The sequence below is a fragment of the Schistosoma mansoni genome, chromosome 1 (assembly GCF_000237925.1).
Source record: "Schistosoma mansoni strain Puerto Rico chromosome 1, complete genome".
Lineage (NCBI taxonomy): Eukaryota > Metazoa > Platyhelminthes > Trematoda > Strigeidida > Schistosomatidae > Schistosoma > Schistosoma mansoni.
The window spans coordinates 34191734-34205972 of record NC_031495.1 but is presented as its reverse complement, the minus strand read 5'-3'; positions in this window follow the sequence as shown (position 1 = coordinate 34205972).

Here is a 14239-nt window from a genome sequence, read left to right as displayed (position 1 = left end):
TTTTTATTAGACCGAAACTCTAATGTACTAACCATCATTATTCAACCCACTGATAACATGATGACGAATTCATTATAGGGTCGGGGATTTTTCAGTTTGATTTTATCAGGAATTGAGGGCTCTGAATTAACATGGAGCAACTGTCATCTCAATATAGTTCTTAGTATACATACTGATATGCAAATAATTTACACAATCATTAGCTATCTCTTCCTCTCTATAATTTATTAACAATTTTATCTATTTGACTTGATCATAACTTTACTTGATTTATTTATCTCGGCATAAATACAATAATGATAATTTTATCTTTCTGTTCACTTTTCTGTTTCCTAGTAAACTTGAAAAATTGAATTTATTACATGTCCTAGAGTTTAAGTGTAAAATATGACCAGAAGAATTTAGGTTGTAGAACGTATTACTTTAGTCAGTGAACCGTTATAAAAATCTATCGAGATTCAATTGAAAATAGACTTGCAATCGATTAGTTACTGTACAGTGATCAATTTAATGTCTGTCTAGTCCTCTTTAGTTTTCAATAAATTCTATCGACCAAGCTGCAATTTGACTACTAGTCTAAGAAAATCGACTTGTTGGGAAGTTAGGTGGTTGGATTTTTGACTAAAATTATTTAGCGTACATACTATATGAGATGGTGGAGAAGACTTGTAGCTCAGGTGAATTATTTTGATTAAGTTTTGTTCTCTGACTACGACCAAACCATCCAGCTCAGAGAACAAAACTCCATCAAAATCATCCACCTGAGCTACAAATCTTCACCATCTCAAAATCATGCACAAGGAGTTACCCAAGGACAAGCCATAATGTAAATTATAAAATCCAGTATTCTCCCCACCCCACCCCTCTATACATATACGGTTGTATGGATTTGTATTATCTCTATCATCAGTTTTTTTAAAATAAAATTGATTCTTATATTCCTTTCTGTGTAATATGTCAATATGATTAGTAAAACAAAATCGAAAATGAAAAGGTCAAGACAGTACAATGACTTATTTGATTCTTTTTTTTCTCTGGGATACTTTAGTATATATGTGTGCAGTAATTTATGTTCTCATGTATATTTCATGTCAAAACCTGTTTTTTTTATTTTTTTATTTTTATATACACCAACCTTATAGTATTCATTACAAATAATATTGAATCCATAGTTAATTTTAAATATTGATTAAATGTATTGATCGATAATATTTCTATATAGATGAGTCATTGATTCAATGATTTAATTCGTTTATATTTGGATTTTACAGTGCATCTTTTAATCTAAATAAACAATTTTTCTATCATAACCTGGAGGACTATTGATCGATTATGGTTATAATATATATAATATAATAATTAATCTAAAGAATAGTCACAATTAATATATAGAAAGTACAATAAAAGTGGATAATAGATATAATTAAATTCACTTAGTATTGTTTGTTTGAATCTTCCCATCGATTTGTTAGGACTGCAACTGGTCAGTCTCTAATTGGCATATGTGCATACTGTGCGTATTGCCTCGATATAGCCTTAATTCACATGCATTGTAAGCAAAGATGGACTTAGTAGCTTAGTGGATAACGCGATGGCGTTTGAAGCGGAAGGTACTAAGTTCGAGTCCTACAGTGAACATCAACTCTGAGATGCAGGCACATCCAGCTGACGAGTCCTAAATAGGACGAAACGCGCGTTTTGGATTCCACTGCTAGCCATCTTTGTATACAATAGATATAATTGATTTTCTTAGACACAAAACTTATGTAATTGGAAATGCTCTGTATATTCATTCATACTGAACAAATCTGAATAGTTTCAATAGACATGATGAAGTATAATAATTGGTTTCATTTTGATAATACATATATATTGTAGAATCTATAGGGATACGAATCTATAACTTTATTCTATGTGTTCAGAAGAGATTCATGATATCTTTATACCTTCTTCCTTGATTGGATATTACTTAAGAAATAATTTCATCAATTTTTTTCATTTATAGTTGTTGTTTAGTAAATAAATGAGATAAAATCTTCAATGCCATGTATAGATTTGTATGTTCATCAAATATCAGTAACATCGACCAAAATATACGTTTCGATATTTAATTAATCACTATCATTCCGAAGACTTTTAATTAACATAGCAACTTATTCACGGAAAATTATTTATTTTTCAAATCCTTTGACAAGATCAACTTATACAGTATCATAGTAACAAGAATAACTACTATAACTCTTATTGTAACCTAAGGCCTAATATGACTGACTGAATCTCTATGAGAACAACATACATGATCATAAATAGATATTCATCACATGCATCTCAGTCTAAACACACATTTCACATATCAAATGGCTTATATTAACATGATTAACTAAATCTAATATCTCAAAAAGTATTGGATAACTGAATAGCACAGATTTTATTTTTTTTAACTTTTTTTATATCTCTGGTAAGTTTGATGTAGATTACTTTTACACGAACCAAACTGTTAGGATGAAACTATGATAAAACCTTTTAGAGAAGTCTTAAATATAATTATAGAACAAGGAAATGCTAATAAGTTTTAGCGAATGAACTACATTATTTTCAACAGCAATCGAATTGATCGTAAGCTGTCTTTTAAGCAAAGATTTCTGTTCTTCAATGTTGACAGTACAGTAGTTACGTAGTTTTGTTGATTCAAACAACTTGAATTAATAGATTACAAACAAACAAAAGTGGTTAAAAATTTCACGGTGTCATTCATGGCTTACAAAAAAACAACAAATCATCAATCCACAGAGACCTAAAACTAGATATTCAACAAGTAAGTGATATAACTGAGAATTTCCTAATCGGATATGATCGACTGAAAATTTATGAAAACTGATTTATTATCTTAGTTATGACATCACTTTTATACGGTGTCAGAAATCAAAAATCAGCTCATATTTACTACACCAGGAGTAATCAAACAAATTATGAGAATTAAAATTATGCACAGGTGTGATTTTCTCAGGTTTCTCATTATTTCCGAGTAAATTACTCTGTTCAATTACTCCAATATGCAACTTCAATTCAACTAAGTGCATTTTAGGATGTGTTTAACATTATCCGAAGGAGGTTTTGTGGAGATTTTAGTAAATTTTATGGTTGAGATCATGAAGCTAGACCACCATGGAAAACCTAGAAGCATTGAACGGCCGTTCCATCCTATTGTGGGACTCCTCAGTAGTGCGTATCTACGAACCCGCCTCGCGAAACTCAAACCCAGGACCTATCAGTCTCGCACGCGAGCGCTTAACCTCTAGACCATTGAGATGGCGGGCATCCAACAGTGTTAATGTCTAATTTGAAGCACTCCACGAAATTGAGCGACACATCCACCATTGTCTTCAGTAAGTTACGATCTTAAAACAGACCCGGTTGAACTCCACTGGTCACTGATTCTCACTAGAACTCCAGGAAATACCTCTTGAAGCCAGTCACTAGTGAGCGTATGTTGATTAATATCAGAAGGGGTTTGGTGGATATTATAATAATTTTAATGGTTGAAATCATCAGTCAATTGAAGCTAGACTACCATGGAAAACCTGGAAGCAGTGGACGGCCGTTTCATTCTATTGTGAGACTTCTTAGCAGTGCGCATCCACCATCCCGCCTCGCGAGATTCGAAACCAGGACCTACCAGTTTCGCACTTAACCTCTAGACCACTGAGCCGGTATCCAACGGTGTTAATGTCCACTAAAACCCCTTCTGATAATAATCAAATTATCATAAATTTCTGACAATATTAAAAAATGAAATCTATCAAAAAATTATTTTTTAAAAGCAAATTCTTAGTAAGTCAATACTTTGAGGTTGATAATAATAATAATAATAATAATATTCATTATTATTACCATTATTATTATTATCACTATTGTTATTACTATTATTATCACTTTCATACTAGCAAGAGAGAATGCGTGGGCATTATAAATATTTTCAAACTATATATCGATCTCTTTTTTTTATTTTCATTTTTGCTATTAATGATTAAACGGTCAATAGGTTCAGACAAATTTTATAGCCTTTTATTCTGATTTGACCATCTTATTGGTACATTTTAATTGATTTAAAAATTTATTCTATTTGGCAAAACCTCAATATTCAATAAATAGACATGAAATTTATGGAATATTTTATTTTAATAAGCCTATTTATATAAATAATTTAATGATTTATCAAATTTTCAATATCAATCAATCAAACATTGTAATGTCATCAAGTTCAACTAACTGGTTCATTAGTATCGTACTCACCTTAATTACTGAAGATCTTGGAATCTATCCAGTAGAGTTCTATAAATTTTTGATGTTGTTTACTTCAAAAATAGAATTCAATCATTCATTAATCAAGTATCATATTTATTAAACTTTCTTTTTGTCTATCATAAAATCTAGATCAAACAAGGTTTCCTGCCGATATAGTCTACGCTATGTCCAGTCACTTAGATCAGTGGCCACATGGCAAGTTGACCGGTAAAATTTGATTAATACTAAAAGACTAAGTCAAAAAATGACACTGGTCACCACTTAATGATCATACATTATGATTCATTTTCGTCCAACTTTATCTAGTTGAAAGTAATTACCAAGAGACTGTAGATCTAGTTTTTTTGCCCATTAGTACATATAAACAAGTCCTATTCGTTATTCAAGGTACTGATCGTTTACTGTACATTCAAACTCTCGTTATCATTTGTTAGAAAATTTACCAATATAATCTTTGGGTTATTGCTAATTTCTCTCAAGATTGGTTTGTTTACAATAATCGATCAGGGTGTATTAATTAGCAATCATAAAGATGAGAAATACAAAACGCTGAACAAGTCAATGATGCCTTTCGCAACAAAGATTTGATTAAAAATGTCAGTGGACTATGATCTAATTACAGAAGTTGATTATATAAGTGATTCTTTATTATGGATTTGTAAAATTATATTTTATTTCGTACATCAGTTAGTGTTATAACATCTGTCCATAAGTGTTAAATAATGCCTCTAGAATAAGTAATTCGGTTTAACACTTTCATCTAAGTTACACTAATTACTGAAACCTTACTTAGAATTAAAACAGTTTAATAAATATATATACACTAATTGTACTGGATGACAGTTGGGATCCAAATAAATCTATAACAACTCTTATGGATTTAACACTGAATAGTTGAAAGTCAAATAAGTGACGGAAGAATTTCCTTAAAATTACTAATATATTGTCGTAACATACTATAAAATACGACAATCTTGTATTTTGTTTCCATTAAAAACTATGAACATTAGTCGATCACTAGAATTCTTCATATAATCATGATCATATACGACTTGACAGATTAGCTGCATTCTCTGAGCGATAAATTTGATCATTAATTCTAAGGTCAATGATAAACTGATTACTTAGCCACTGAAGACTTGCTGCTATTAATCTTTTTCATAAGTTCTTACGTCCTATGAAATGTGTCTACTTTTCGCTAATTACAATTCAAAGAGCTTGGTTTCTATTTGTTAATATCTAAGACTGAATTCGATTAGTTTTCTATAACATATGGGCTAACCGATCGGACGCCCTGATATTAATTGGAATTACAAGATTGAGTTTGTGACTAGCAGTTTAATCTAGGACATACATTTGGTACTCTTTGATGTTCGTTAGTTGGACGTACTGACAACATCCACTCAGTAGATTAGCAGATAATAAGTTGACGTTTAAAGTGATATGTACTAGGTTTGAGTCTAAACATAAACATTAACACTTCGGTGTAAAAAAAATACAGCTAATTCGTCAGAAAAAAGGTTTTAGATTGAGATCATGAGACGATCAATGTTAGACCACCATTAAAAGCCTGGAAGCACTGGACGGCCGTTTCGTTGTAGTATGGGACTCCTCAGCAGTGTACACCCACGATCCAGCACAAGAGATCCGAACCCAAAACCTTTGATCTCACGCATGAATGCTCAACCTCTAGACCACTAAAGAAATTGAAGCACAAATCTTGAATTTAATTGATAGCCACTAAACAAAAGAATATAATATTCTCGGGTAAAACTTCTCATTGATTGATTTTTTAACTTATATTTTCCAATAGATTGCCTTATTTCGTCATTAAAAACAACATAAAAATCTGTTTGTTGTTATTGTTATTGTTTTCTAAAACAGGAAATACTGTTTGTCGTCCATCTTATTTACTTCATCGTTTGTTTGTCTTTGTTTTAAAGAAATGAAGTAAAGAGTTTGGATACAATTATATATTATAAGGATATATGAATAAGAACAGTTTAAATATAGGTACAATAAAATAAAAACTTTACACTAATAATTTTAATATGTAGTTGAAAGAGCAGCCAATTTATCAAATCTGAACAGTAATACTCGCAATAAATGAATTTTATTTCATATAAATCATAAAGAAATTCAATATGGTTTTCATGTAATAGTAATATAACAATTTCAAAAGGTTTATTTAAGATATTCATTTGAGCTTTTCTAAACGAACCTTAAAAGTAAGGGCTTGTATTTCCTTATTGTTAAAATCATGATTGTAATTGATCATAGTGAAGGTAGTTGATGTATCGTGATAAGATCTAAATATTTGATTGTCCATTAATGATCCGCAGTGTTGCTATTTATTTGGTGAAAAATTGATCCTTAGATAAGATGACTTACTGAAGTAGGGCATCTACTGAATCTTTCATCCGGTTCAACAACACTCTGTTGAAAACTTTCCATCGTACCGATAGTAATGTGGTGCATCTGTAATTCTTACACCTGCTCAGATCTCCTATTTTTGATATCTCGATGAGATTACCTTACTCTCAGTCTGTTAGTGGCATTTGTCCCTACTCCCAAATCTTCTTCAATAGAGTGTGTAGCATATTCTCAGTCACTTCTATGTATAACTTCAGTAATTCAGCTGGTATGTTATCTGATCCAAATACTGCTTTCCGATTATTCGTTTGTTTGATGACCAGTCATCCTGATTTCTTTGATCGTTGGTGGAGTGACATCCATAAGAAGGACTGTGTGCCGCTTTGTTGTCTGATGGATTCAGTGTTGCCGGTCTATTCAAGAGTTTTTCAAAGTGCTCTATACACCTGTCACACTGATCTCTATCCTCAGTGGTTGATTTGCCTTCTTTGTTCCTGACTGGTTACTCTGGACTACCGTATTTGTCTGCTAGTCTCATGGTTGTATCATAAATTTCGTTTATATTCCCTGTTATTGGATTTTCTTATGATAGGTTCGTGTACAAACTGAAATTAGAACTTTAAATACTAGTATATAAAAGACCTCAGCGTTCGCACGCTAGACTGAAGGTCTTGGGTCCGAGTCCCTCGTGCTAGATAGTGGATTCACACTGCTGAGGAGTTCCATACTACAAGGAAACGGACGTCAAGGCTTTCAATGGTGGTTTAACATCGATCGATTCATTATCTTAATCAAAATTGGTTTATCATCAGTAGATTTCAACCCATGTATCAATAAGTCATGAGATTTACATACCAGTCATTTATTTCAATCTGTAATGATTTTGGCAAATTATTAAAATCTATCAATTTCAATTCTAATCAAACTATTGAATAGAATTAGTCATCTTCCAAAATATTTCAAGCATTTTTGTTCAATTATTTGATGGAATGATTGAGTGATATTTTAAAAGAGTGAACGAGTTGTTTTCATGATCCATTTTATGTTTAATAATTTTTCTAGTTGATGTTAAGGTATGATAATAATCAGTTATATTACTTAAAAAAAATGAGACTCAGCATCACTAATCATTCACTATTGAGTAGATACAACATTTACAAGTTTTACTCATCCATCAACTACAACGACATATTGATCGATTGACAGTAAAACTGACAATTATTTTATCAGTTATGTAATGGATGATATTATTGATAATTCTTGTTATAGTTATGACATCTCTCAAGCATTTGTTAATGATACTTAAGGAAGGAAAGTATATGAGTAACTATGTTTATAAATTGTTTTTTTTAATTTTCAAGGTTGAAATATACCAAAAAAGGGTTGGATTATAATCGAAATCTATTATGTTATTAGAATAACTAAGAAACATAAAATTCTCATCATAACATTGATAAATTACTGAGTAGTAATCATGTTGATCAAGATTCTAGTACTAATCAAATTATATCGATTCTAAAGATGATCTATTGTAGTCAGAAAAACTTAATGGCAATATCTCTAATTATGATATTGATTGATGAGCAACTGAATTTCACGGGGGCAATGAATCCTTATAATATTATAGATATACCTTGTTGATGACCATAAACTGTCAGAAAATTCAGTTCACTGGCGTTCTGAGGATTATCGCTAATTAATTAACACATAAATTATGAAATTCTTATTCATTCAAGTGAAAATTGTACATGAACATAATTGGTTGTGTGTTCTAAGCAAAGCTGCAATATCAGATTTTTTTAAAAGGCCATTTAAAAAATTAACTTGGATCCATCTCCCTCAGACATATAATATATTTGATATTATTTTCAACTGACCATCAAAATGTGAGTTTATACATAAATGTTAGAGTGATAAACACTGGTTGATAGATGAAGCCCTAATATGTCGTTTCATTCTTACAAACCATTCAAAAATCTAGATAACAAGTAAAACCTCGCCAAATACTTTCACCATCCATATGATACATATGAACCATGCAAATTACGCTTTTCAAAATCAATTGAACAGATTATATAAATATTGAATCCATATTATTCAAAGCATAAATAGGACCAATACTTTCGATAAAATAAAAAATCTCTTTCAATCACAATAATCAGATGAATTTCTCTTTTATGTTCCTAGTTCATTAAAATTTAGCAACTATTAGTCCAGACAATGTTAATTAGTTGGAAGTAGTTAGTAGAACCTCCTGAATTTAAGTTTCATATCCATTCATACTTGTCACCAAGACGTGTCTACAATATTGAGGGGAGTGTTGATTTGATTGTAGATTAGAAACTTTGTGACCCATATATACATTCAGAGAGATATTATCAATCAGCCTTACCAAGCCATATAACCTTAATCAAACTTGGTTGATGACATTCTATTGAATTCGACAATATGACGTGAATTATTGACGACCATTTTCAAGTTGGTTGGAGCAGTATCAAATCTCATACTAACCAATCTTGTTTTTTTTCAATTACTAAATGGAATTGATCCTCACGAATTTACTGACAAATTAACCAAAATAATGTACCTAAGTAAAATGAATTTAAAAGAAACTTTGTAAAACCTGAGAAATGTATATGAAAACCCACTAGAAATAACCATTTACTAAATCTATGTATATTTTGTTGTGTATTGTCCATAATCTAGTTAAATATTTTAAATATACATAATAATACATGTGATGATCAACTATGTGATTCATGTACAAAGTTTAAAAGTGAAAATTAAGTCTTTTGGGAATGCTCATTCAGATGAATTATTATGTATTATTGAAATCAAAGTCATGTTATTATTAAACTGAAGTTCAATGTATACATAATTAGTTTATAAGCTGATTTATTAAAAAGATTATATATACATATATATATATATATATATATATATATATATATATATATTAAAAAATCAGTCCGCACTGAACGATTATTTGACTTCTTAGAGATCCACATAAGTAACCTCACATGACACGGAATCCTAGGTCATTCAAATCTTTACATCACTGGTTGGAAATTCATCGGATCAAGTCACCTAAAATTTAGTTGTCATCCTGATATTCAGTGATTTTTTTGTAGCTGGTGACCGTTTGTAGTGAAAATTGATTTTGCGGTTCTTCAGAATACTGAATACTGAATAGTTCTCTTTTTTATACTTGATTATATTTGATACATTGGAGAAGTTATGTGAATCGATTTGACAGAACGATGACCTGATTTTCTTCAATATATCTCTAAATACCTTCAGTTCATTTCATTTCAACTTTGTTGTATATATTCAATGTTTCAAAGATTTCTTCTGGTACATGGTATGATCATTGTAACGGGTTCAAGATGTATTTTCCCAAATGCATTAACCTCATATATATATACCAAGAATAGTTGCTATGCCGCGTACTACTAGACTACTTAAACGATCGAACTCGCAATGTTGCAAGAGAGAAGACTAGTAAGTAGGAATGTATTTCCAACACGGTGTCAAATATAGTACAAATCTCATGTATTTATAGTTTTTGACTGAAAGTAAATAATCATTTCGGACAGCCAATAGGCACAAAGGAGATCCTTCTTACTTATCCAATAGGGATGCTACATTCTAGAACGTTCCTCTAGTGGTGATTGGATGGAATGTCTTCGGCTCTTTCTGGGCTTCTTGAGGCTTCCTTGAGTTTGCTAACGAGCCATCCTTACATTTACCTGAACCTTAGTTCATGTAATTGTTATATCTTTTTATTAACTAGTTAATATTCACCAGTACAATTTTATTGTAAATCACCTGTATATTCTTGAGCTGATGTTCTTTGCAGTACATTATTTATCACAAGATAGTCGAACGAAAACAAATTTTTTAATCCATTTGACTTTTTATATTTACTTTGTTGACAAAAAGTTTGTTCCACAACGTCAATTCTATTCGAAGATTTATTTAATTTATTCCATATCAACTAATATCATAGTTGAAAAAGTTGATATCAACTATATTAATCAAAATATCAGGTATAATTTTTAAATAATTATCATTAGGAGGGATTATCATTATTATTATTGAGTGAAATAGATGTCAACTTAATGATAAATGAAGAGATTACATTTATTAATGGAAGACAACTCAATGACTCTATTTGGTTACTTCTCTATAATTTTATAAAGTTCCAGAGTGAATATCAACTCTGAGATCTAGGTACATCCAGCTGACGAGTCCCAAATAGGATGAAACGCGCGTCCTGGATTCCACTGCTAGCCACTATCCATCATTGCTTATAAAGCTTGTGACTTCAGGCAATATCGAGGAAATACGCACAGGATGCACATATGCCAACAAGAGACTGATTAATTGCAGTCCTAAACATCAACGGGAAGATTCAAATAAACAATACTGAGTGAGTATATTAACTTTTAGTATAATTAATAATTAATATGTACATTGATGAGTGATGTTTGTTTTGTTTTGTTTCTTTTGTTTTTTCGAGACTTCATGATTTATATTTCATGAACTCATTAATTATATTTTAACAAATTTATATGCAAATCAGAAAGAGATCCAGTGCTTCCAGGTTTTCCGAGGTGGTCTAGCTTCAATTGACTCATGATTTCAACTGTAGAATTACTTATTTCTCATACTGTTTCACGTATTATATGGTAACAATCCAGGTTAGATATTATTATTATTATTATTACTATTATTCAACCAGTATTAGTTATTAATTACTGACTATGTTGAACTGGAAACGTGGACTTGACTTATAAACATGATAACAATTTAAAAACGATACTGTTTACCACCTACATGTCTAATGAATAACTGTGGAAGGTATGTTCAATTTAATTGTTATATATGTAGATAATATAAGTAGCACCGGCGATAACAATCATGTGGTAAAATTAACAACTGATTTTTAAAATCTCAACCATCAATTTGCATACATCCTAACATGTGAATATATGGTCTGCGAAATACTAGTCAATTGCATAACATATTTTCACTATTCAAATACAATGCGTAATATATTTTCCGAAATATATTCCTGAATAAACTTTAAGATAATACTACCTATTTAGATAACATTATTCTCAAGTGAAAATTGATTTTCATGACAGAGCAATGCCGATTAAAGAACTGTTGGAAATTAGAAACCAAAGGAACACAGATCGGTGTGCCTCTATGTTTCTAAGAAGAATTGTTTTCATACTGAATAATCTCTACTAACTTTTTAACTGAACAATGGTAGTAATACGCGCACTAGTGACTGACTAAGAGAATAATTACTGAGGAGAGATTACACCGAGGATAAATTCCAGTCACCCTGGAGTTTTAGAAAGGTATCACATATTATACTGGAAATGATACCATTAAATCGCAAAGTACCTGATGCTGATACTAAATTCCTACTCATTTACCCAATGATTTCATGTTTGCAGTCAGATCTGGGTCCAATCAATAAGAAGTCATCAGTTTATACTACTGAACATTCCCAAATGCATGAGAGACAGCCATTTAGTCCTACATGATTTTCAATAGAAACTTAACTAATGCCAGTTTACAGTATCAATTGAATTTATGCTAAACATTGTTCATACGCAGTCTTATTTAAACACTGATTTGATAAAATAAGAGTTCCTGTAGTATCATCCAAACTTTCTCAGTAACTAGGATAAAATGACAGATAGAACTTACTAACTTACGCTTGTTACCGCTCATGAAAGAGCATAGGCCGCTCATCAGCATTCTCCAACCAAATCGGTCCTCAGAAGTCCTTTCCAGTTGTTTCCAGTTGCTATTCATTCTTTGAATGTCTAGCTCCGATTCCCAACGAAGTGTGTTCTTTGTTCTTCCTCTCTTCCGTTTCCCTTCATGAGTCCAAGTTAGGGCTTGTCTCGTGATGCAGTTTGGTGATTTCTGTAATATATGTCCTATCCACCTCCAACATCTTTTCTTAATTTCCTCTTCAACCGGAAGCTGATTTGTTCTCTTTCACAGTAGTCTGTTGCTTATGGTATTCGGTCAACGAACATTCAGTATCTTGTGTAGACAACTGTTTATAAATACTTCTACTTTTTGATGATGGTTGTAGTAGTTATCTGAGTTTCAGCTCTGCACGGTGGAACTGTTTTGACGTTCGTATTGGAGATTGTGATTTTTTACGTGATTTTTACGTTAGATGAAGATTGTTTTGGGTCCCATATGCTCATCAACTGTGAGAATGAGGTCCTTACTTTTCCAATCCTTGCCTTTACATCCCTATCCGCCAATTTCTAAGTTGCAGATGAATTGTGACTATGAGAGAGTCGTGAGCTTGCACCTCACCCTATTTTAGACTTGCTAGTTGGATGTTTATTTTGTCCCGTATTGACGGTCATATTGGGCTCTAATCCAGTACCTTGCACATCAAACTCACGACGGGATGGTTCATATCCTTACCAGTCAAACTGAATTCATACTCTTTATACAAGCTGGTGGCTATATAGACTCAGTAGCTCGGTGGATAACGTGTCGAACTTTTAAAATAATTAATAATGGATTTGCATTACTATAAAAACATCAAATAGGATGAAAGGCGCCCAATAAATTTCACTCTTACGATCTGTGTATTTTGTAAAATGTTAATTAGTTATACCGTCACAAACTGAACGCATATGTCAACTGAGATTAATCAGAACTCAGCCAAGAATATCAATGGGATAATCCAATGCCTTACAAATAAAAAAAGCTAGATAACGTTGTTTACTATATAAATATCCTTATTTCCACTTATTATTTTATGTATACATATCTCCATAATGACGAAATTTTCAAGGTTAACTCTCAAAACGTTAGTTGATACCATAAATGATTGAAAGTAGGATAACATAGACAAAATACAATTTAATGTGAGAAACACGTATGCAGCCTTTTTGTTTTTTTAAACAACATTATAAAATAATTAAAATCTATAATAAATCAATTTAGCGTAATTGTGTATGCTTATCATTTGTATACACCCTGAGAAATGAATGGCCATCATCTATAACATAGTTATAACTAAATCATTCGACAAAGAATTTTTGTTGATGCTAAAGGTATTGAATAAATACAATGTAAATGTTTTTGAAAGTGATAGGTCACCTGATATATACATTCAAGGTTGTCTAATTAACATTTTTATCAAAAAGCTATTAATGTATTCGCCTATGGCGATAAGTCGGTTAACTAATCACTAGTGTTATTAGTTCAGTCATGAGTAAATCAAAAAAATAACCGAACATACTAGTGCAGAAAATCCATGAAATAGTTTCATCTATTCCGATTAGTTCTTACTTTTATAGCCTACAAAATATTGCTTTCCTATGTTTTGTTCTATTTGTATTAGGCCCTATAGATTCATTTGGGATATGGTAATACCCCATTGCATCCGGTCTAACCAAACGAAACCTTGTCAAGTTCAAGTCACGACAATTTTTACAAGTCCGTATCGATAGTCCGTATTAGGCGAATCATAACTTTCCTAATCAGTCGCTAATATATATATATA